This window comes from Myotis davidii, unplaced genomic scaffold (genome assembly GCF_000327345.1).
Source record: "Myotis davidii unplaced genomic scaffold, ASM32734v1 scaffold80, whole genome shotgun sequence".
NCBI lineage: Eukaryota > Metazoa > Chordata > Mammalia > Chiroptera > Vespertilionidae > Myotis > Myotis davidii.
Window position 1 is genome coordinate 944,743 of NW_006292686.1, and position 23,669 is coordinate 968,411.

At 44.0% G+C, this 23,669-nt stretch overlaps 1 pseudogene; it reads right to left on the reverse strand.

Annotated features, from left to right (window-relative positions):
* Window positions 1–5,483: 5,483 nt before the first annotated feature.
* Window positions 5,484–6,293, reverse strand: LOC102769520 (annotated as a pseudogene).
* Window positions 6,294–23,669: the final 17,376 nt, after the last annotated feature.

The following is a 23,669-nucleotide window of genomic DNA, read 5'->3' on the forward strand; positions in this document are numbered from 1 at the left end:
CCTCGCCCCTCTTTTCTCCAACCTCATTCAGTCGCTTCCTTTCAGGTGAAACACTAGATTTCACAGAGCTGGCTGACTGGATACAGCTTTGTAGGAGCACCTCCTAATGAAAGAGACACACTCTGGCGGGCCTTCCATTCTAACAGCTGGCAGGTACTTCCCCTGACACAGACACAGCTTAGAGAACCGCGGGTCATGTTACACGGTGACGTCCACGGTGTACACTTCCCTGCAGCCTGTTCTCTGAGGGGCTACTCTGAAGTAAAGATTGACACTCCACGTTAGAAAGGGGAAAAGCATATTCTTTTTGTTCACTTGCTTGTTTTTTTTTGTTTTTGTTTGTTCACAGAAGTTGTAGGGACTGTATGTATAGACCTAGCTCCTGCAGCACGTGTTCATTCATGTGAATGGAAAATAAAGTGATAAGTATGGGAACATGATTAGTTTTACACCTATTGTGCTTGGTTTTAACATGATCACAGCCAGGCACTGGCACCACGCAGGGAACCGGAAACACTGGGTGTGGGTCCCAGGCACACTTGGTGTAGGGGCCCACTGTCCAGGCACCATCTTGCTCCTCTACTTACTACTGGTGGCCAAGAGCTGTGCTATGATTCATTTTCCTGATTTATAAATCAGAAAACATGAATTTTTATTTTCCACTCTATATTTAGGGTTGCTTTTATCAGTTTTGATGAAGCAGTTTATAGTCTTAAGTTTTCAATAACAAAATATATCCATAAAATATCTTTATTATTAAAAATCCTGCAAGAAAAATAATTTAATTAGGTGAGTATGAAAGTGTCATCAAAGCAATTCTTTTTTAATTTAGGTTCTGACAACCTGAGGTATCATAGGAATGCAATGATGGCCCTATTACATAATAGTGTGCCATGAATCTCTGTTAACCAGAATGCCGTGTTCTGGGTAAGCAAGCATTAGGTGGACTGTATGCACAGAGAACTGGGCCAGGGGTCAGGATACCTGAAAACCTACCAGGACACCACTCCCCGGCGAAAAGATTCCCTGCAGAGACGCTGTGCCTTTTCTTCTAACTCTGTGCACATCAAGTCACCACTTGCCCCTCCCTTTGGTGTCGCCCGCTGGGATCAGCCCGTGAGGAGGAAGGGCCTTGGGCAAATGACTGGCCCTGATTTTCAAGCCAGGCTCTTTCACTGAGAAAAAATTAATTTCATTGACATAGAAAGATGCTCCAAATATACTGATAACTAAAATATCAGTTTGGAAAATGGTAAAAACACAGTTTTGCGAAGGGTATACTCCAGGATTGAGTGAGGAAGGAGGTTGGGTGACAAAGGTAGACACAGGGGAGAAGCACGAGGAGAATGTTGCAATAATCCAGAGAGAAGTGGCTTGGACCAGCACACTGAAAAGAGGGGCAAGTGTGCAGATTAATGGAACTGTGATTAGTTGGCTTACAGGTCACGGAGATTTTAATGTCGGTCGCATTCAAAACCTTATTTGGCCTGGGGTGGAGTGAGGGTTGGGTGGAGAGGGGAAAAGGGGGAGAAAATGGGAGACATCTATAATATTGTCAACAATAAAAAATAAATTTATTTGTGTTCAAGTGTACCTCTCATTCACATGCTTGGAACTAGTTATTAACCATTGCTACATAAGAGGGAGCAGCCAATTTTTTGTATCAGTCAGGATAGGCAAGGTTTTATACATAACAAACAACCCCATCACCTCTGTGGATTAAATAGCAAGTGTATTTCCCTCTCCCTTTACTGCCCAATACAGGTCAACTCAGCACAAACACTCAAATTCCCTGGCTGATGGAGGCTCCACTGCAACACTTGCTTCCACAATCACCCCAATGTGGAAAAGAAATTTGGTGAATTGTACCACTTCTGTTGACATTTAATTGGCAAAGCAAGACCTATTTTATCAATCAGTTTGGTTAGCATGAGTAATCCCCCTAGATAACATGTAACTGATACAACCCATTTGCAGAACCTAAGAATTTAATGACTAACTAAGGAAGTGCCCCCTGGAAGTCTCTGCTTGCAGTGAAGAGTAGATCTGTTTCTTTACAACCCATTCCACATGTGAACATAGATCTGTGTGTGCGTGTGTGCATGTGTATGTAAACATACACATAGGTGTACCTGTAAAACCATACGAGATTGAATTAAAATCTTTGTGGACCCTGGATGGATCCTGTAGGAGACTTTTCTGAATAAAGCTTTCACAGAAGCTGAGTTGAGAAAAAAAAAATGTGGGTTTTGAAATGAAATAGTGACTCCCCGAGATAAGTTACTCAGCCTTTCAGCCTTAGCATCCTCATATGTAAAATGGATACAATATCGACCATGTGGCTTTATCTATATACTAGTATACAAAAGCCTAAGCGACTGTTCGACCTGTAGCTATGACGTGCACTGACCATCAGGGGGCAGATGCTCAGTGCACAGGCATGGAAACATGGAACAGGATGATGAATCTGAGGGAAGTGGGGAGGGGAGAGGGCGGGAAGAGATTAACCAAAGATCTCATATGCATACTAGAGGACTGGTACACGGATTCGTGCACTGGTGGGGTCCCTGAGCCTGGCCTGTGGGGATCAGGCCAAAACTAGCAGTCTGATATCCCCCAAGGGGTCCCAGATTGTGAGAGGGTACAGGCCAGGCCAAGGGTGCACGAATCTATGCACCAGGCCTCTACTTGTAAAATAAAGTCCTAGCAAGAGAAAAGTATTCAGAAAATGGTAATTGCTGTTTATTTTAATTTGTTTGCTTATAAAAAAAGGTTTATGATCACTTGCCTTGTCTTCTACTAAAATGACATATATAAACATTCTTACTAATTGACATCTGATTAAATAGATACTGATTAATAAACATTTTGTGTTAAATGTATGTTAGCATTCAAGTGTCAATACCGATTTATTCTATCATGCAAGCTGACCCTTCAGTCCCTATTGCCCCCTTCCCCACAATTTGACAAGCAATTGCTTCACTTGCCCATTACAGTTTCAATCATCCACTGCCTTGTGGTAAGTACATGATAAGCCCACCGGGTGTGTCTTCATAGCACGTCATTATACTGCACATGTAGTAAAAGGATTTCTTGATTCTAATGAGAAAATATAAGGAAGAGGTCCAAATCTAAATACTTTCTGCTGTAGGTCTCTTATGGTGTTAGAACTGCTGGCTTCAATTCCTGGATATGCAAATCTAAATGCAGAATGAGCAGCTATCTATCCCAGCCAGACCCATGGGATCCACCTGGAACCATGGAACACAGGCCAAGTCGGTACACTGCCAGCTGTGGGCCGTCCTGGCCTTTCCCTGTAAGTGGTCCGTGACTGAGCTCAGTCTCTGACGTTTTTGTTGAGGAGCAGAACAAATGCTGGTCACCTTTGTAGTTTATGAAAGAGATAGGAAACATCTCTTTGTGCCCTAAGTCATAGATTTATTTTTTAAATTAAATTCTTTATTGTTTAAAATATTACATAAGTCTCCTTTTCCCCCCATTGACCTCTCACCAGCCGCTCCCACTCCCCAGCACATGTCCTCACACCCCTACTGTCTGTGTCCATTGGTTATGCTCATATGCATAGGTTTATGAATGTGTTTATCTTAACTTCTAACCAAAAATTTATATTATATTAAATAGAAAATATAACATAATAATTGAAACAAATTGCTTATTTCTATGCTCATATGTTTATGAGTTCAAATTTCATGTGAGTACATGGCAATACCTAGTGAGTATACATTCAGCAACATCCAAATAATACCTAATAAAGTGGCCAGAGATAGAAAGGTAACATAAGATAATTTACTTTCCTACCTAACTTGCTGTTTTATTTCAATCCCTAACTGTGCCCAGTTGGCCAAATCAAGCCACACCTTGGGGACTGCCAAACCTAACCTGTTCATCCTAAAGTCTTTATAGTGGCTGCTAGTACTGTCTGTTGGTCATAAAGTTTTCTTTGGCTGGTCAGAAATTTAGCAGGTGTGATACCGGGGTCCTGTTCCCTTTGCATTCTTGTTGGTCCTCAGAGAGGAGCTAGGAAAGATTTCAAAGATACAAGGCAAGGCACTCACTTAGCTGAGTCATCTCTGTGTCCATGGACCAGATTAAATCAGTGGCTGGGCAGAGATTAAAGGACTCCTGGGTCAGCTGTTCTCTTAAAGAATGAGAGAAATGCCCGAGGCTGACCATGGTGGGTGATCCCTTCTAGCAAGGGTGGGGCTCATGGCTTCACCAATAAGCCCCCAGCTGCTCTGTCCCCAAGCTGTGTCCATTTAAACCTGGGCTAGTCATTGTTCTCTTTCTGTAAAATTCAATGCTGGACTCTCCGTGGTGGTACATTCACTGAAGTATCCTCCTACTACACAGACAGCATCATATAATGAAAAAATAAAGTGAAATAATTTTGACATCGGTGGCACTCTGTAGGATTCCATCATGAAAATAGAGCTGAGCCTTAAATTCATCACCTTTAAACCTGAGGTGAGTAATGCCTACCCTGCCCACCACCTGCAGCTATTATAGGATCAAATCAAATGAGAAGGAGAGCAAATATGAACAGGCTTGGGGACTGCCAAACCTAACCTGCCCAAATGTGAGCCAGGACTGCTCAGGCTGGACTCGCGCAGTAAGCTTTAGATGACTCTTTAGCCAAATTTGCTACAAACACTTGGGGGGAGTCATTTTTTGATGAGGCAACGTGTCAGAAACACAGGATGGAGGCATCGAGACTCCTTATTTTGGGATATGCCTGTCGAAGAGCCAGGAGACTCTGCTTTGGAAAGTTCCCAGCAGTAAGTGTGGCTGCGCCCACCCCCTCTCCCCACTTAGAGAAGCCAGGAGGACCACAGACCTTTCCCCTTTTCTGCTGTCTCCTCCTCTCTACTTTGTCTGTAACTTCTTTCTACTTTGGGACCTAAATGAAGAGCTGGGTCCCCTCATGCAGGCTTTTATATTTTTGCTTTTTTTTTTTCAGAAGATAACGCAATCAATGAAGTGCATTTATTAGGAAGATAACTCCAAGTAATCACGAGTGGCTCTCTCGCACACTTGGTGAGCGCACAGGGAAAAGATGCCTGACAGAGTCCATGGATTTTGCTTACACCACAAAAGGCGTTTTAAGGCAGTTTAATTCAATGCTGCAAAAACTACATCTGTGACAGAAACATAACATTCAGAAATAACTCGGGCCCCCAAATGTCCCCAGTGCCAACAAATCCCTGAACCAGTCAGGCCGACAGCCACTGTCAGGGGCAAATGAACAGTTCCAAAAGCAGCACAATGACCCGGATCCAGAGGGGCCACACAGACACCCCTGAAACCTAGGTGGTTAATACAGATGGACCATGGAGCCATCTGTAGGCACCACCCCCCACCTCACACACACACACACACACACACACACACACACACACACACACACGGTTTTATTTCACACAAACATTTTACATTTACATTTGTCTTAGGAAAGCAAATGCACATTAGGTGAGAGAAAAACAGGTGTCACCATCTCGAACCACAAACCGGATTACAGAAAACAGGAGGCCAGATGCGGCGGCACTCAGATACATTGGCTTTTCTGGCAGGCCCCTCGCAGGCACTGAGAAGTTAAAACTACGTGGGGTAAGTTCCATGTTTCCCTTTGTCGTCGCCACCTGAATTAAGCTCCCTGAGCTTGACCAGTTTTTCTCTGTGATCCAGTCATGGGAGGCTTCCAGGAGGAACTCCAAGGGCGTCCAGGAGCCCAGTCGGCCTCCGGCATGGAACCCGGAGCACCGCGATGGCCCCAGCACGGGCGCGGGCCGCTGTTCTTCTCCACGAGGCTCTGGCAGAGCCGCTGGACCGCACCCTTGGCCATGCCGTAGCCGATCATCCCAGGAGTCCCCGTCCAGGGCGGCCTTGGCACCCACCAAGGTCAGGAGGCCTCCTTCCTTGAGGTGCTTGGTGGCCAGGTGTCTGGAGATGGTGGACGCCCACATGCTCTGCTTCCACATGAGGTCGCAGTTTTTGAAGAGAGACTTGGACTTGGCATTGCCCCCAGCCCAGCCTCCAGCCACACAAAGGACTGCGTCCACCTTCTCTTCACCCAGGAGCTTTCCAACCTCAGAGGTCACCTGGTCAGCCTGCTCAGTAAACGAGTCTGTCATTCTAACCACGGCACTGGCGCTGGCCTCTTCCTTCTCCACCACGTCCACGCTGGCCACGCACCAGTCGCAGGCGGGAACACCCGCACACAGAGGGGGCCCAGCACGCCTTGCCCACCTGCCGCCATCCTGAGCCTCCCGCTGGTCCCGCTGGTCCCCTCACGCCGGCTTTTGACAGGGGGTCCACAGTTGAGGGCTCAGCCAGGAGAAGCAAAGAGCGGGATTCATCAGCTGTCCCCAAATCATCAAGGCAGAACTGGGAGAAATTTCCCTTATCCCTTTCCATCCACGGTCTCCAGATGGCCCTATTGTGATGTCCCTGCCATAGAGGCAGTCTGGATGCTTTGTGAACCATCCCCCAGTGAGGCTCACCCATCTGAATCAGCAGGTACAGGGAACACACAGATGGACAACCTCCCCTCTCATCTGTCCTACATTTTAACCTCCAGCTCCCCTGAAGGATTTGCAGCCATGGCCCCCAGTCCCTGAGGAAGATGACCACGTGTCAGCCCTGCTACTCCTTAGCCAAAAAGAGGGCTTGATGCTAAATGATACAAGCATTCTCTCCTCCATCGTCTTTGTTTCTTGGGGCACATAAAATAGGCTTCAGACCCATGTACCCCACTGTAAAATGTGGATGGCTCACCACTAGCCATGAACTGGTGTTAACTCCTAAATGTTGATCTCAGATGGAGGTATAGACCCAGGTTTCTGAAGCATCAGCCTTATGAAGGAATGAAGCCTTGCACAGTGAACATGACACATGAAATGGGTCCCTGCCCAGAGGAGCTTACACACTAATACGTATACGGGCAGGAGCAAAACATGTTTTTCCCATACGGCATGCTGTTGAGATCTTACTCTTAATGGTATAAAGCTTTGTAAATCCTCCAGATTGAAAGATGAATGGAGGGAAGCTGATGTGTGTAGCAGGAGGCATTTCAGGCTGCCTGTAGATAATGTGACAAGCCCAGAGACTCATAACCAGAGTTACTGCGTGGTGGGTCCTGCCAGGAGGGGCAGGTGCTGCTACTGCTGAAGAATATCCCTTCAGACTGTCCTCTCTGATAGCCACTGGCCTAGGCAGCCACCCCGCCTGGCCCAGCCCACACCCACCTCCAGGCATCTTCCCTCCCCAGGGAGAACATGCCAAAGGCCAGCCAGCACCCTTGTTGAGACCCGGCTTGAGTCATCATTGGGTTCCCAGCACCTAACACCAAACCAGGCACACACAATCTGTGCTTAATAAATATTTATTGCATGAATATATAAATTAATTAGTGCACCTGAAGCAAACAGTGCTCCTCAAAGAACTTACATCACAGGATAAACATGAGCTGTGTCCTTGGTCACTTTTAGAAATGAGTGTCTTAATTATGTCATACTCGCAACATGTGATCACTGAATTATAGTTTGTTTAAGATTGAAGGAATTTTAGATATTGGCTAGTCTGGCCATTTCCTCTTTTGCATGAAAAAAAAAACATTGATCCCACCAAGTGGGTATTAGCTTAATTACTTGCCAAAATAGGACCTTAGTGACCTGAAGGCAAATCATTTCCATGAGGTAGCACAAGGACCACAAAACTCTGGCTAGACCAGTTGATAGACTTTAGTAAGGGGTTTTTTTCAGCTGTTTACATTGATTTACATTGTAAATCCCTGCTTCATTGTAAATTCTACAAGGTTAGGTGGTAGATTAATGGGTGAGAAGGATTACATTAGATTTTCTTTCTTTTTTTCTATTATAAAAATATATCTCGAAGCAAGAAATTCTTTTAAAATTCTTTCAAACTTAACATTTAGTGAATAGCTGTCATATGTGAGGTGGTCTGATAAGTACTGTGGAGAGATCCAAAGATAAATTCACTCTCCCATCCTCAGAGGCTTTTGATTTCATGAAGGTCAAATATGTACACACGATCTGGATACATCAGATATGCAGCCGCTATAACTGAGGAATGAGTTCCAGAGAGAAAACAAACTGGAGGGCTTGAGCCCAACAGGTGAAGTAAGAAGGCTGTGACCAGGCCTTGGAGGGTGGATGAAAATTCAACAGGCAGCTGGCGAAAGCAGAGGTGCATCACACGAAGGAGTAGCATTAGCTAATACAAGGGATGGGAGGGAATAGTTTTGGTTTTGTGCCAACAATGTGTTGGGCACAAGTATAACCATTCAGGACTTACAGCAACCTCATGAATTAGGTGCATCCATTTTCCAAAGGAGGAAACTGAAGCTTGAAAAGATTAATAATGTACCAAGTGAGGGTTGTGATTACATAACACATATGGGTGCAGCCAGGATTTAAACCCTGCGTGGCTGACTCCAAGCTCAGTGCTCGCGCCACTTCACGAGGCTGCCTCCGAGGGAGGAAGGTGACAGCAAGCACATTTCAGGGACATTAGCTCAGTGAGGCTGGTCATGGGGACGGGGAGGAGAATAGAACCCGGACTGAGAGCATGAGGAAGATGATAGAGAAAGGAGGGAGGGAGCACAAAGACCAAGTCAGGGCTTTGTTACTGATTGGTTTTTAAGGTGAAGGAAATCAGAGTAAGTCTCAAGACTCAGGGTTCAAAGGAAATGGGGGTTGAAGATGAGGAAAGGTGACAAAGGAGCAAGATCACATAGGAAAAAGAGATGATAGAGGGAGGGGCATAGGGTCAGAGTTAGCCTTGGAAAGAATAAAAAACATTTCTTCCCCAAAACAGAGTAAAAGAAAAAATATGAGACAGTATCCATATTAAAGGAAAGAGAGGGAAGGAAGTGGGGAGGGAGGGGAAAAGGAAGGGAGGAAGGAAGGAAGGAAGGAAGGAAAGAAGGAAGGAAGGGAGGGAGGAAGGAAGGGAGGGAGGGAGGGAGGGAGGAAGAAGCAATCACAGTAGCCTGGAGAGGAACGTTTCTTAGCCAGTCCAGGAAGGTGGTCTGTTCTGGGTGAGGAGACAGCAGGGTCAGTTGGGGCTTGAGCAGAGTGGAAAAGATTTGAGGCAGCTGTTGTGGGAATCTGATAGGAGCTAAAAATGGAGTTAAAGGAAGATGGCTGAGGGCATAGCGAGAGTCCAAAGGCAGGAACAGGCAGTGGTCTGGTTACTTTTGGTGCACAAATCCCTTCAACAGAATTCAGCAGTTTGGGATCAGAAGTAGATGAGAGGATCATCCGGGAAGACATGGGGGAAGGTCAAGAGGGTAAGGGAATGGGGCACTTTTGAGAACTTTGCCAAAACCAAGGAATCCAAACATGATAGGGAGGGAGAGGACAGACGCAACCAGGATGGGTCCAAGATGCTGCAATAGGAAGGGCACCAGGGCTGCAGGGCAGGCAAAGAAGAGGTGTAATAGGAATGAGTGAATGGGACAGTGGAAGACACAGTTCAGTGGCTACAAAGGGCATTCAGAGACGGAGATCTTAGAGGTGGCGCCTCCTGTGAGGTGGTGAGGTCCAGGGCATATCTGTGCAAAGAGAAGAGATGCGGTGACGAGGCGGGGAAGGAGGAGTATGTCTGAAGATTGTTCTGCTCACATTGTAGAGGAGAAGGGCAGTGGGGGCCAGAGGGGGCCCCAGGAGCCACTGCATGCTGACGCCTCCACCAAGTGCACACCAAGGGAAGGGCCTGACCATGGGCTAGACAGAGATGGAAGGGTAAAAGAAGAGCTAACTAATTAAAAGGGAAGTTCAAGTTGAGTTCTAGTGAAATCACATCACAACTAGTGCTGTTCCCCACCTCACCCCTAAAAAGTAAAGGCAAGTAAAATAGGCTTGGAGAGTTCTCGAGAAGCAGATGAGCTGCAGTAGGAAAGTGCACAGTGAGGAGGCAAGGGTGAGTCAAGAGGGTGGGATGGCAAGGAACCCGCCATGGGTATCGTGGATGGTAAACTGTTGAGGCAGAGAGCTTCCGATTCAAAAAACGTCCACTTCTGTGACCTTCTTCCTCAAACAAAGCCAACCCACCCATCTATCCTGTGTCCAAAATTCAACAGAAAGGGCCTCTGGGCGTCCCAACCCCCATTTACAGCAGAGGCCCTAGAACACTCACACACACACTCACACACACTCACACACACACATACTCACACACACACATACACACACACTCACTCACACACTCACACACACACTCACACACACACACCCTGCTCGCTTCTTCATCAACTCTTCTCCAGACCATGCTCCATTGCCCTTTGACTTGAAAACAAGTTTGACTCCGTCTGGTTTGACCTTAAACTTTGGACACAGGTTTAGATCACCTATCCACCGGCAACCCTGCCAGTCCTTGCCCACTTTAAGAGAGCATTTAATAATAGCTAATATGTAGTAGTGCTTAGCACCTGCACGGCATAGACTAAAGAAGGCCTCTGAAGTCACTCAGTTCCATTTTGATTACTTTTATAACATTCCCACCCAAAAACCATCCCACTTGCTTGAATAGCCCAGCTCCCAGGAACTCACGCCCATGACAGTCTGTCTTGCTGCTGAATGGCTCTGTTGGAGACTTTCTGTTCACAGTCATGCAAAACAAGCCACATTCCTTTTCCGGCTGATGGGAATCTGAAGACAACTATCATATCTCAACAAAGTCCCCCTCTCTCCAAAAGAAACAGCTCCAATTCATTATACTTCTTTTGATAAGACTCATGCTCAGGTTCCTTCACCATCCTGCCTGTTCCATGTGGCAATGTCTCTCTTCAGATGTACATAATAAATGGCAAACAGAGTGCTGGCTACATGCCAGCCAATTTCCTGGTGCATATTAACTCATTTGATCTTCATACCAATACTATGTGCTATTATTGGTACCATTATTATTCCATTGTGCAAATGAGGAAACTGAGGCAGAGAGCAATAAATAACTTGCCCAAGGCTAGTACCGGCAACAGAGCCAAGAATCAGCTTGAACAAACAGATGTGCTCCTAACCCCAATGCCAGCGGCTTTCAAACTTGGCCACCACTGAAATCACCCTGGGAAGTTCTAGAAACTACTGAGCCTGGGATCCTCCCCTAGAGATGCTGGTTTTTATTGGTCCATGTGTCATCTGGGCACCTGAACTTTACAGAGATGCCCAGGGGATGCTAATGTGCAGCCAAGATTGACAACCGCTGGCTGTATGATCATGAGCCCCTCAGGGGCCAGTGCAGGGTAGAGGGGAGTGATGGAAATTTCCAAGTTTCCCTTGTGGAGGATAACACAGGGACAGGCCCAGACATGGTGACTGGAGCCAACCTTGCAGGAAGGCTAAGTAAACAGTCAGCTGGTGAGGCCCTCATTCTCCAAGAAAAGAGAGAGAGAGAGAAGACAGAAAGCCTCTCCTGACCTGACACTGGGAAGAACTTTAACCATCCCCAAACCCACCTTCCTCAAAGTAGCAGCTACCTCACAGTCACCAACAGCACAACCTCCTGACCTCCTTCAAATGCTACAGATGCTACAGATGGAGGGAAGGGGGCTGCCAGTTGCCGACCCCCCCCATTCCCACCCCCCAACACACACACACCTCCCCTTCACTGACTGCCTGCACTTGATCAAGAAAGCATGGAGGCTACCAGCCCCACAGGCTGAGGGCAGGCCTGTGGCACGTGCCTCTCCAGCTCGCCTGCCAGGGGCTCCGGCTCCGGCTCCCGGGTCATCTCGGTCCCTCAGACACCTGCACTGGGCTCTCCCACTGTGCCACGCCTTCCTGTCCCTCCACCGTGTTCTCTGTTGACCCTACACTCAGTTATTGCTTTTTAAAGCATGAGGGTGTTTCATTGGTTACAGATTGGCCACCAGGCATTCTCTGGTTGCTGGAAACTTTTCAGTTCCTTTAAATTGCTGTTAGTGGTCTGGGCCACAGTGCCAGGGCACAGAGTGAGGGCTTGAGCCCTGTGCTGCTCCCAGGGGTAGGTCTCCCTTTCCCTGCCTCCCTTACTCCTCCCTCCCCCCTCCCAGAGCCAGCCCTGCAAACCCCAGCCATGGCAACCTGAGTGTGAATAAAGGAAAAGCTACCCTCACCCCCAAACCCCATTAATATTTAATGCAAACATCTGAATGCAAATTGATCTCACTTTTGTTTTATTCCCTTTCCTCCACATCCCTCTCTAACTTAGATGCCTTTCATCCAAGCCTGGAGGTGCTTCCCTCTCCAGGAACAGGGAGAAGCCTGTCACTGAGGAGAGAAGCAGACAGTTTGCGCGTGGTTGGAGCAGACCCTACTACTCCAAGCTCCGTACTTTTAGAATGTTGCCAAATGAGCCTTTATTGTCTGTGGAGGTCACAGTGAGTTGTGGAAGTCTCAACCTGGGAGAGAAATTTTACAAACAGGGAGAGAATATTAGCAGCGTAGTAGCCCCTAAAAATAGTCTTCCCGCAAACCTGCAAATCCTTTTTCCATGGCAGGGAAAAGCAGATGGTCCAGCAGTGGCTTCACTCACATTCCTCTTCTGTCTTTGAGCCTGGCTTTTCCCTGGTCTGTATTGCGAGACTGAGGTTCAGAGTGTTTAAAGGGGAGGCAAGAGGGGTATTTAAATTTTAAAAAGAGAGTGAGGAAGGCAAATGTTGATACAAACATTTAATTGCTTGGGATGACAGAAGCATAGGTAGTGCTTGAGGAATAAGAAAATTGAACAGATCTCGGTTGTTTTTAATGAGTTAACAAATGTCTGGTAACTGGCTGGGGGCAATGATATTTTTTCAGGAGGGGAGTGATGACAAAGAAGCCATCTCAGGCAAATGTCTATTTCCTGTGGGATGCATTTCATTTCTTGCCTTTGTGAGTGTATACGTTTCCACACACACAAGTGTAGGAGCTGCAAGAGGTGTGTATACTTATAAACAATGCAAGGAACTGGAGCCAGAGAACAAATCTATTAACACAAAACGTCTGCGAGGACAAAGACGCCATAATTCTTTAAGAATTGCTTTCCAGCTTTACAGAGGATGGGTAGTACAGAGCAAAGAGACTTCAGGCTAAACGGCATGCCCACAGCCACACACAGAGACAGGATGCAGCCATGGAGAGAGCGCTGAGACAGCCCTGCCCCTCGGACTCCTCATCCCGCTCATGAATTCACTGGGATGTGTTCGCCCTCTCTCAGAGGCCAGCCCGGGGTCATGGTGGAGGCAGCACTCCCGCCTGTCTATCTATCACAGCACTTCCAGGGAAACATCAGGCTCTGGAGAGGAAGAGAGCAAAGAGGCATAAATAGGGGAAGAAAAAAATAAAGCAGAGTTACACGGCTTATCCTCAGAGGGTTAGATCTAGAAGGTAATTTTTACATCTCCAGCTAGAAAGTATAATCAGCAACAAAGGCTACTTATGTAAATGGGAACTTCATTTACATTCTCCATAGGTTTTCAAAGGGGTGAGAGATAGAGAATAAAAGCCCAAACACCTGGACCTTTAACCATAGCAGACATGTTTCCTTTGCTGACATGTGCAAAATAGGCGCATTTCAGTAGAATTGAAATAATGCCTGAAAAAAGAAGATGCATCCTGGCTCCAGGAGTCGGGAAGGTATTTCCTCCCCCAGGAGGCTCGTTCTGCAGCCAGAGCTGCCTAACTGGTGCCTGACTGGAGCTTGGCGAATCACGGAAACAGCTAGTGCTCACCACTTGTAAGGAAGGGCCCATTTCCTCAGTGGGTTAGTAGAATCACACTAAGTCTCTCAATGGTATTTGGAATTCTACATTATCACTGTAGACCTTCGAACAGGATTGTTGTGAAGAATTTATCGAGTTGGGAAGATTCATTGAGAATTTCAAGTTTCTCACATGAAACCAGTGTGAGAAACACAAGATGGTAATCATAAAAATAACTACGGCTAGAAAGAAAATGAGTGGGAATCATGTGTAGTTTGAAAAATCCTTCTCAAGTTGATAATATTTATGTTAGGCACACTAAAATTATTGTTTTTTTAAATACCTACTCTAAAAAGTAAAATTCAGCCTGCTCTGTTTGGCTGATAGGCCCAGGAGGCAGAGCAGAACCTGGGGATGGGTGACACGGCAGTGTAATTCAGCAACAGCAGATAGGAGTTTTCAAAGGTAAAGAAACAAACAAGCAAATGATCCTACTGATTTACAGCCTTGCTGCTCAGCAGGTGGCCAGGACCCCAGTTTCAACATCTCCTGGGATGCTGTTTAAAAGAGGAAGTCTTGTCCCACCCAGACCTAGAGAATCAGAATCTGCATCTTGTCAAGATCCTCAGGGACTCCTGTGAACAAGAAAGTCTGATAAACTTTGAACACTGTTTTCTGTGTGTCAGTGAACAAACTCACCCCAAACCCCACCCTGGAAAAGGAGTTTCATCACCAAATGAGAACACTGCGGGGCTGGGGGAAATGGGCTAGAGCTAAGTGGGTCCTCCCAAAACAGCCTCCTTAAATAAGCTGTTTTGTATTGTTCAAGGTCCTAAGGTTGCTACTTTGCACTAACTTTTGTGACAAAATCTTTCAGGAGTTTGCTATTTTTTCCCTAAATTAAAGGATGCGACATTTGACCATGTTTCTTGGCTATTATGAACATATAGGCCTTTAACCTCTTCCTACATAGGACACAGCTGCACATTTTGACAAGTTTATTGTAATCCGCAGGCTTTGCTTTTGTTGCTGTTATCCTGTGCTCCCATTCACAGGTCTTACCAGGGCCCACCCAGAGAAGCCTTCCCTGGCTGGACAATGCCATCCTGGCTGGCTGGCTGGACTCCACTCCCCTGAGGGCGATTCTAATCTCTACTCTTATATACAGAAGAGTTATGAATATACCTGTGCTCATGATTGATTTCCCCCTTCAAGTTATCTCCTGGGGTATATTCCCCCAAAGAGATAAGGCTCAGTTCCTGACTTCAAGGATCTTTCATGAGAGTGTGGGATGCAAAGGTGGCAATATTCAGGGTCATGCAGTTGGGCAGGTTCTAGACATGGGTCACCTCCATGTGCACACTCCTCCCCTGCTGGTTTTCTGTAACCCTGCCTTCACCTTTGTAAATATGTTCTGGCATTAAGTTCTCCTCAATGACCTATTTAGACTGTGCCCTCTGTTTGCTGCCAGGGGCCTGAGTGGCAGGGGCTCTAACCTGCGTGGGGGGCAGGGACATGGCAGTCTGCTAGAAGTGTCTGCTAAGCTGAAGCCTAAAAGACAAGGGCAAGTTAGCCAGGCGTGGGATGCAACAAGTGGAGGGAACATCAAATACAAAACAGAGGGTGAGCTTTGCACTGTGGCAGTATAGTAGGCAATAAGGTTTATCCAAGGTGCAATTATGGCTAATGGGGGGAGGGCAGGGTGGCAGGAAACAAAAGGTGAGAAGGAGAACTAGTGCATTCTAGACCTCCTAGAGATTCCAGATGGCTGAGGCATGAGAAGACAAGTGGCCAGAGAGAAAGGAGAATGATGGTCTCAAATGCTTCCGTAAATTAGGGCATGTCCATTGAGGAATTTCATGTACCTTTTAAAAGATATGTTCACAAAAACATGTTTAAAAAAATCTTTACTGTTGACAATATTATAGATGTCTCCCTCCCCACCCCCATCATCCCCCTTCTACCTGGTTCACACCCCACCCCATGCCTTCACCACTCTACTGTCTGTGTCCATAGGTAAGATCTTCAGTTAATCTCTTCCCACCCCCTAACTCCCATTCCCTCTGAGATTCATCAGTCTGTTCTATGTTTCCATGCCTCGGATTTTATTTTATTCACCAGTTTATTTTGTTCATAGATTTCCTGTTTATTTATTTTGATTTTTAGATTTGATTGCTGGTCGGTATGTATTTATTGCCATTTTATTGTTCATATTTTTTATCTCTTCTTCTTCTTCTTAAATAATACCCTCCAACATTTCACATCATCCTGGTTTATTTTATTGTTCATGGTTTTTATTTTTTTCTTCTTCTTCTTCCTCTTCTTCAGGAATACCCTTCAACATTTCATGTAATACTGGTTTGGTGGTGATGAATTCCTTTTGCTATTTTTTTTGTCTGTGAAGCTCTTTATCTGACCTTCAATTCTAAATTATAGCTTTTCTGGGTAGAGTAATCTTGGTTGTAGGTCCTTGCTATTCATCACTTTGAATATTTCTTTCCACTCCTTCTGGCCTTCATAGATTCTGTTGAGATATCAGCTGACAGTCATATGGGGATATGATCTCACTCATTTGTGGAATATAATGAACAACATAAACTGATGAACAAAAATAGAGCCAGAGGGGAAAAAAATTATTTTATAATAAAATTCTCTCTTTGTCTTTAGCCTTTGGCATTTTAATTATAATGTGTTGTGTGTAGTCCTCTTTGGGTTCCTCTTATTTGAGACTCTCTGTGCTTCCTGGACTTGTAAATCTATTTCTTTCACCAGATAGGGGAAGTTTTCTGTCATCATTTCTTCAAATAGGTTTTCAATATCTTTTTCTCTCTCTTCTCCTTCTGGTACCCCCCTAATGCAAATGTTGGTATGCTTGAAGTTGTCCCAGAGGCTCCTTACACTATCTTCACATTTTTGAATTCTTTTTTCTTTTTTCTCTCCTGCTTGGATGTTTTTTGTTTCCTCATATTCCAAATCATTGATTTGATTCTCAGAATCCTCCACTCTACTGTTGAATCCCTATAAATTATTCTTTATTTCAGTCAGTGTATGCTTAATTTCTAGCTGTTCCTTTTTCATGTCTTTGACATTCTCACTAAGACCCTTGAAAGACTCATTAGGTCCCTTGAAGCTTTCATGAAGATCTTTTGAGTATCCTATAGCCATGGTTTTGAACTCTGAATCCAGTAGTTTGCTTGCTTTCATTTCTTTCATTTGTAACATGTTTTCTTTGTCTCCATGTTCTGGCTGCTTCCCTGTGTTTGTTTCTATGTGTTAAAGCTGCTATGTTTCCTGGAATTGGTAGAGTAGACTTGTGCAGTAGGTTTCCTATAGGACCCAGTGGCTCAGCCTACCTAGTCACCTGAGCTGGGAACTTTAGGTGTGCCCCTGTGTGGGCTGTGTGTAGTCTTGTAGTTAAGCCTTGTTGGCATTACTAGAAGAATTGACCTCCAGGCCAATTGGTTGTGAGGACCAGCTGTGACTACAGTGGGAGAGCTGCTGTGCAGGACACACCCCTGTGGAGCAGAACTTGCTTCAAAGGGGCTTTGGTGCTCACTGAGTCTGCCTCTTGAGTGTATTGCTTGTGAATGTGTAGTTGTAATCTACTATGATCTGAAGCTGTCCACCAGGTGCATTGGCTAGGGCCTCCAGAGAGGTGCGAAGTCAGCCATGCCTGGGGCCACCTGGCAAGAGCTACAGAGAGATCTTCAGATGGTTGCTATTTGTATTGGGCTTGGAAGTTCCCAGGTGAGGCAAAGCTGTAAAGCAAGATGTGCTGGTCCTAGTGCCAGGTCTTGGGTCTTTTATTAATAAATTTGGGGCACACTAACACCAGTTGCACCTTGTTTGAGAGATTTTAGGAAAGTTTGAAGCCTGAGCCAGGACAGGCCATTCATAGGGAAAAGCTGCTGAAAATAGCTTGGGTGAGCTAAAAATTGGGTGGAGTCGGGTGGGGACTCAGGGAATCACAAGGGCACAGCAAACAGTGTAGGCCAGGCTTATGGAGACTCTTATATCACTGCCAGTCAGCTCTGTGATGAGGGAGGTCCCAGCACAGGAATAATGACCCCTGCGAGCACCCTGTCTGGGAGAAAGCCACCCCAGAGTTTCTGTCCAGATGCCAAACAATCCAGTTCCTATCCATATGTGTCTGAATCCCCCATCTGATGTTGGTGCTCAGAGGGATTGAGTCCGAATAAGTTCATGTGCTGGCCCTTTAAAAGGAACACCTGGTTCTCCATCAGCTTCTGTGTCACTCAGCCACAATCCTGCTGTTTTTAATAGCCCAAAGTTATGGGAACTTCTCTTCCCAGCTCTGAGCCCTGGGCTAGGGATCTGGTGTGATGCTGAGACCCCTTACTCCTCATGGGCAGTCTCCACAGAGATGATCTCCCTCCTGATTAAAAACCGGCACAGCCCTAACCAGTTTGGCTCAGTGGATAGAGTGTCGGCCTGTGGACTGAAGGTTCCCAGGTTCGATTCTGGTCAAGGGCATGTACCTTGGTTGCGGGCACATCCCTAGGAGGGGGTGTGCAGGAGCAGCTGATCAATGTTTCTCTCTCATCGATGTTTCTAACTCTCTATCCCTCTCCCTTCCTCTCTGTAAAAAATCAATAAAAATAGAATTTTTTTAAAAAAACGGCACATATGGATGTCAGCAGCCAGTTTAGTGCCTTCTCCTCCTCCTACCAGTCTGAATGTGCTTCCTTCTTTACTTCACTAGTTGTAGGACTCCCATTCAGCCAGCTTTTGGTCTGAATGATGGTTGTTGTGTATTTGAGTTATAATTCTGATGTGGTTGTGAGAGGCATTGAGTACAGGCATTTACCTACACTGCCATCTTGATTCTTCCCACACAAAGACATTTTAATGACTTAATAGAGTCACTCAACGAATAAGCTCCCTGTGTAAGGCACTGGGAATGGAGCTTGAGCACAGATGAAATCCCTGACCATACACCTTAATGAAAGTAGAAAATACTATGGTGTAACAACAATGAAGAAGGTAAAAGAATTACTCGTCTGTATAGATTCTATATGCTCTTAAATCATAGAAAAAAACTGGAATGAAGTACACTAAAAGGTCAATTGATGCTATCTTTAAGGGATGGGATTATTAGCTACTCATTTCTTCTTTACATTTTTCTATATTTTCCATATCAAAGTTTTTGTCAATGTTTTGTTTTTATTTTTTAAGTATTATTTTTCAATGTTTGACTTAATACAATTCTTCCTTTGTAAAGGATGAAAGCATCCATTAATAACTGGGAAAGACTATCATGTGTCTGTTTAATACTGTTGACCTAGCATTTTATTCACAGATGTCTATCAAACTTTGCCTTTAAGACAACCCAAAAGAAGATAAGGAAGCAAGATCTTGGGGCTTTAACCAGAAACCCTAAGCCATGGGGATTACTCTGGACTTCACATCTGGTCCTCAGGCTTCATTTCCTACTACCTTGTTCACCTGGGCTGACCCAGGACCTCAGCTGAAGTTCACATCCAGATAATGGTATCTGTTCCACTGGTTTCTTAAGTTTTCTACCCAATGCCTGATGAGGGATCTCACTGGCTTTCCACTCTCAGCCCCACCCTTGCCTCACAGGCTCCTTTGACATTTTGATTGATGACAGCTGGTAATCAGTTCTCTTCTCCCAGCCCTTGCTTCCCGGACTCTATTTAAGTGCTCTCCCAGCTCCTTCAGAAGTGACACACTCACCTCCACCCTAGTTCCTGTGCCCACTCCATGATGCATAAATGACATTTCCAAGCTGACACCCTCCAGGGCCTCCAGAGGATCCCTCAGGTTAACCAAGGATGACATCGATTGCTAACTGTGAAAATTTTGTTACCAGCTAATAGCAAGCTTTTAATGTGAAGCCCTTTGAGAGGAGGTTTACTTGGAGAGGGGGAAATAATATTAATAATGAAGAAAACAGGCATTTGATAAAATGTAGGAGCCAGTCCCAATTTAAAAAATATGATAAAAGCATATTTATCAAACCAACAACAAACATTATATTACAATGAAATACTGAAGCCATTAAAATCTGGACTAAGACATAGATGGCTCCCTCACCAAAATCATTCAATCTACTTTTACAAACTCTCCTTAATGCAATGAGACAACTATATTGAGTATAAATGTTAAAGGAAACAAGCCTATATAGATATGACATACAGAAACAGTTATACAGGGTGGGGCAAAATAGGTTTACAATTGTGAACCTATAAACACAGTTTAGTCTTGTGTTATTATTTATCAGTTACTGTATTATTTTCCATATGAACAACTATGAACCTACTTTTGTCCCACCCTGTATATGACTGTACACCTAGAAAAGTAAAAGATTCTGTTTTTTTAAATCTTGTATAAATATTGAGAAAATTTGATGAAGTAGCTACATATAATAAATGTACAAAATTCAAAAGCTCTTACTTATGCTACCAATAACCAGTTTAAAAAGAAAATGGAGTTACAGAACACAAGTTAGTATACAAAAGTCAATTGCTTTCCTATATGCCAGCAATAAAGAAGTTGAATTTGAAATTAAAACCACACTATCATTTATATTACCACCCCCAAAATGAAATACTTAGGTACAAATCTAAAAAATATGTATGAGATCTATATGAGGAAAGCATCATAACTCCAATGAACAAAGTCAAAGAAGATCTAAATAAATGGGAAAATATTCCATGTTCACTGATAAAAAGACTCAATATCATCAAGGTTTTCCCCAACCTGATCTACAGATTCAATACAATCCCAACCAAAAAGCCCAGAAAGTTATTTTGTGGGTATCGACAAACTAATTCTAAAGTTTATGTAAAACAAAAGACCAAAATAAGCAACACAATATTGTAGGAGAACAAAGTTGAAAAAATGACACCAGCCAACTTCAAGACTTATTATACAGCTACCATAATCAAGACAGTGTGGTATTGGCAAAAGAATAGACAAATAGATCAATGGGGGAGAATAAAGCCCAGAAATAGACCAACATAAATATAGTCAACTGATCTTTGACAAGGAGCAAAGGCAATTCAATGGGGCAAAGGTAGTCTTTTTAACAAATGGTTCTGGAACAACTGGACATCACATGAAAAACAATTAATATAACCCTAGCCGGTTTGGTTCAGTGGATAGAGCGTCAGCCCATGGACTGAAGGGTCCCTGGTTCAATTCCAGTCAAACGAACATACCTTACTCTGGCAAGAGTGCGTGCAGGAGGCAACCAATCTCTTTCACATCAACGTTTCTCTTTCTCTGTCTCTCCCTCTCCCTCCTACTCTCTCTTAAACAAAAACAAACAAACGAACAAAAAGTCAATGAAAAAATATCCTCAGGTGAGGATTAACAAAACAAAATCAATTTAGATACAGACCCACATTCCTTACAAAAATTATCTGAAAATAGATCCCAGACCTAAATGTAAAATGCAAAACAATACAACTCCTACAAGATAACATAGAAGAAAACCTAAATCACCTTGGGTGTGCTGATGATTTTTTAAAATATATTTTTATTGATTTCAGAGAGGAGGGAAGAGGGAGAGAGAGATAGAAACATCAATGATGAGAGAGAATCATTGATTGGCTGCCTCCTGCAAGCCCCCCACAGGGATCAAGCCCACAACCCAGCCCCTGACTGGAATCAGCCTGGGACCTTTAAGTTTGCAGGCCGATGCCCTGTCATTGAGCCAAACAGGCTAGGGCTGTGCTGATAATTTTTTAGATACAACACCAAAGGCCTCATTCATGAAAGAAAAAAATGATAAGCTGGACTTATTAAAATTAAAAATTACTTCTCTGTGAAAGACAATGTCAAGAGAATAAGAAGACAAGTCACAAACAGGGAGAAAGTATTTCAAAAGATGCATCTGATAAAGGACTGTTTCCAAAATATACGAAGAGCTCTTAAAACTCAACAATAAGAAAACAAACAGCCCAATTAAAAAAGAGCCCAAAGATCTTAACAGATACTTCACCAAAGGAAATACACAGGTGGCAAATAAACATATGGAAACATGCTCCAAATCATATATCATCAGGGAAATGAAAATTAAAATTAAAACAGCAATGAGATACCACTATACACCAACTAGAATAGTCAAAATCCAGAACACTGACAACACCAAATGTTGGTGAAGATGTGGAGCAAGAGGAACTTTCATTCATTGCTGGTGGGATGCAAAATGGTACAGCTACTTTTGAAGACAGTGTGGCAATGGCTTACAGAATTAAACATGCTCTTATCATACAACCCAGCAATCACACTCCTTGTATTTACCCAAAGGAGTTAAAAACTTTTGCTTACACAAAAGCCTACACAAGGACATTTATATCTCCTTTATTCATAATTGCCCAAACTTGGAAGCAACCAACCTGTTCTTTTTGGTAGGTGAACTGAAATATATCCAGACAATGGCATATTAATCAGCACTAAAAAGGAATGAGCTATTAAACCATGTAAAGATAGAGGAAACTTGAATGCATATTACTAAATGAAAGAAGCCAATCTGAAAAAACTTCATACTGCGTAATTCCAACTATATGGCATTCTGGAAAGGGCAAAACAATGGAGACAGCCAAAAGATCAGTGGTTGTCAGGTAAAAGAGGAATGAATAGGCAATACACAGAGGGTTTTAGGGCAGTGAAAATACTCTGTGTGATGCTATGGATTCACGTCATTATACATTTGTCTAAACCCAGAGAATGCACAAGACCAAAAGTGAGCCCTAATGTAAACTATGGACTTTAGGTGACCATAATGTGTCAATGTAGCTTCATCAATTGTAACAAATGTGCTACTGTAATGGTGGATGTTGATCATGGGAGAGGCTATGCATATGTGGGAGCAGAATGTATATGGGAAATCTCTGTGCCTTCCATTCAATTTTGCTGTAAACCTAAAACTTCTCTAAAATAATAAAGTCTTGCTCTGGCCTGCTGGGTGGCTCAATTGATTGAAGCTTCATCGTGCACACAGAAACATTGCAGTTTGATTCCCATTCAGGGCATAGACCCAGGTTATAGGTTCAAACCCCTGTCAGGTCATGTATGGGAGGCAATCAATTGCTGTTTCTCACTCACATTGATGTTTTTCTCTCTCTTTCTTTCTCTCTCTCTTCCTCCCTCCCTTCCTCTCTCTCTAAAAGTCAATTAAAAAGCATATCCTCAGGTGAGGATTTAATTAATTTAATTAATTTAAAAATCTTATTATTGAAAAAAGGAAAATCATATTCATAATAGAGGAGGAAAATATCTTTGAATAAATGTAACAAGAAACATAAAACTTTACATAAGCTATAGAATTTTACTAAAAGACATAAAACAAGATAATCCTGGATGGGAAAACAATGAAATAATATATAACTTCCAGAATTAATATAAGGATTTATTAAGAATTCCAATCAGAATACCAGGAAAATGTTTACATGCTAGGTAAGAGGATCTTAACATTTCCATGGGACTAGCCTATCTAATAAAAGAGAAACATGGTAATTAACCATACCTCCAACATGCTTCCCATTGGCTAATCAGGATGATACGCAAATTAACTGCCAACCAAGATGGCGGCTGGCAGCCAGGCAGCTGAAGCGAACAGGAGGCTTACTTGCTCCAGTGAAGAAGGAAGCCAAGGTTCCCTGCCTACTGCTCCTGTGCTCTTAGCTTGCACTCTTAGCAACTATGTTGCAATTATAGAAGCTAAACAAACCCCATGCTTTCAGCCAGCCGGCCAAGCTGGAGTTGCAACAGTGTTTCAATTATAGAAGCCAAACAAACCAGATCCCTGGTTTCAGCAGCCGAGATCTCAGAGCTGGAGCCGAATCTCAGAGCTAAAGCTGGTTCTCAGTTCCAGTGACAGCCATGGAAGGTAAATAAATCCAAGAATAAAAGAAAAAAAGGAGAGGTTGGGAGCTTCAGTCACCGGCCAGCCTGAAAACAGCCCTCAGCCTCTCACCCAGAC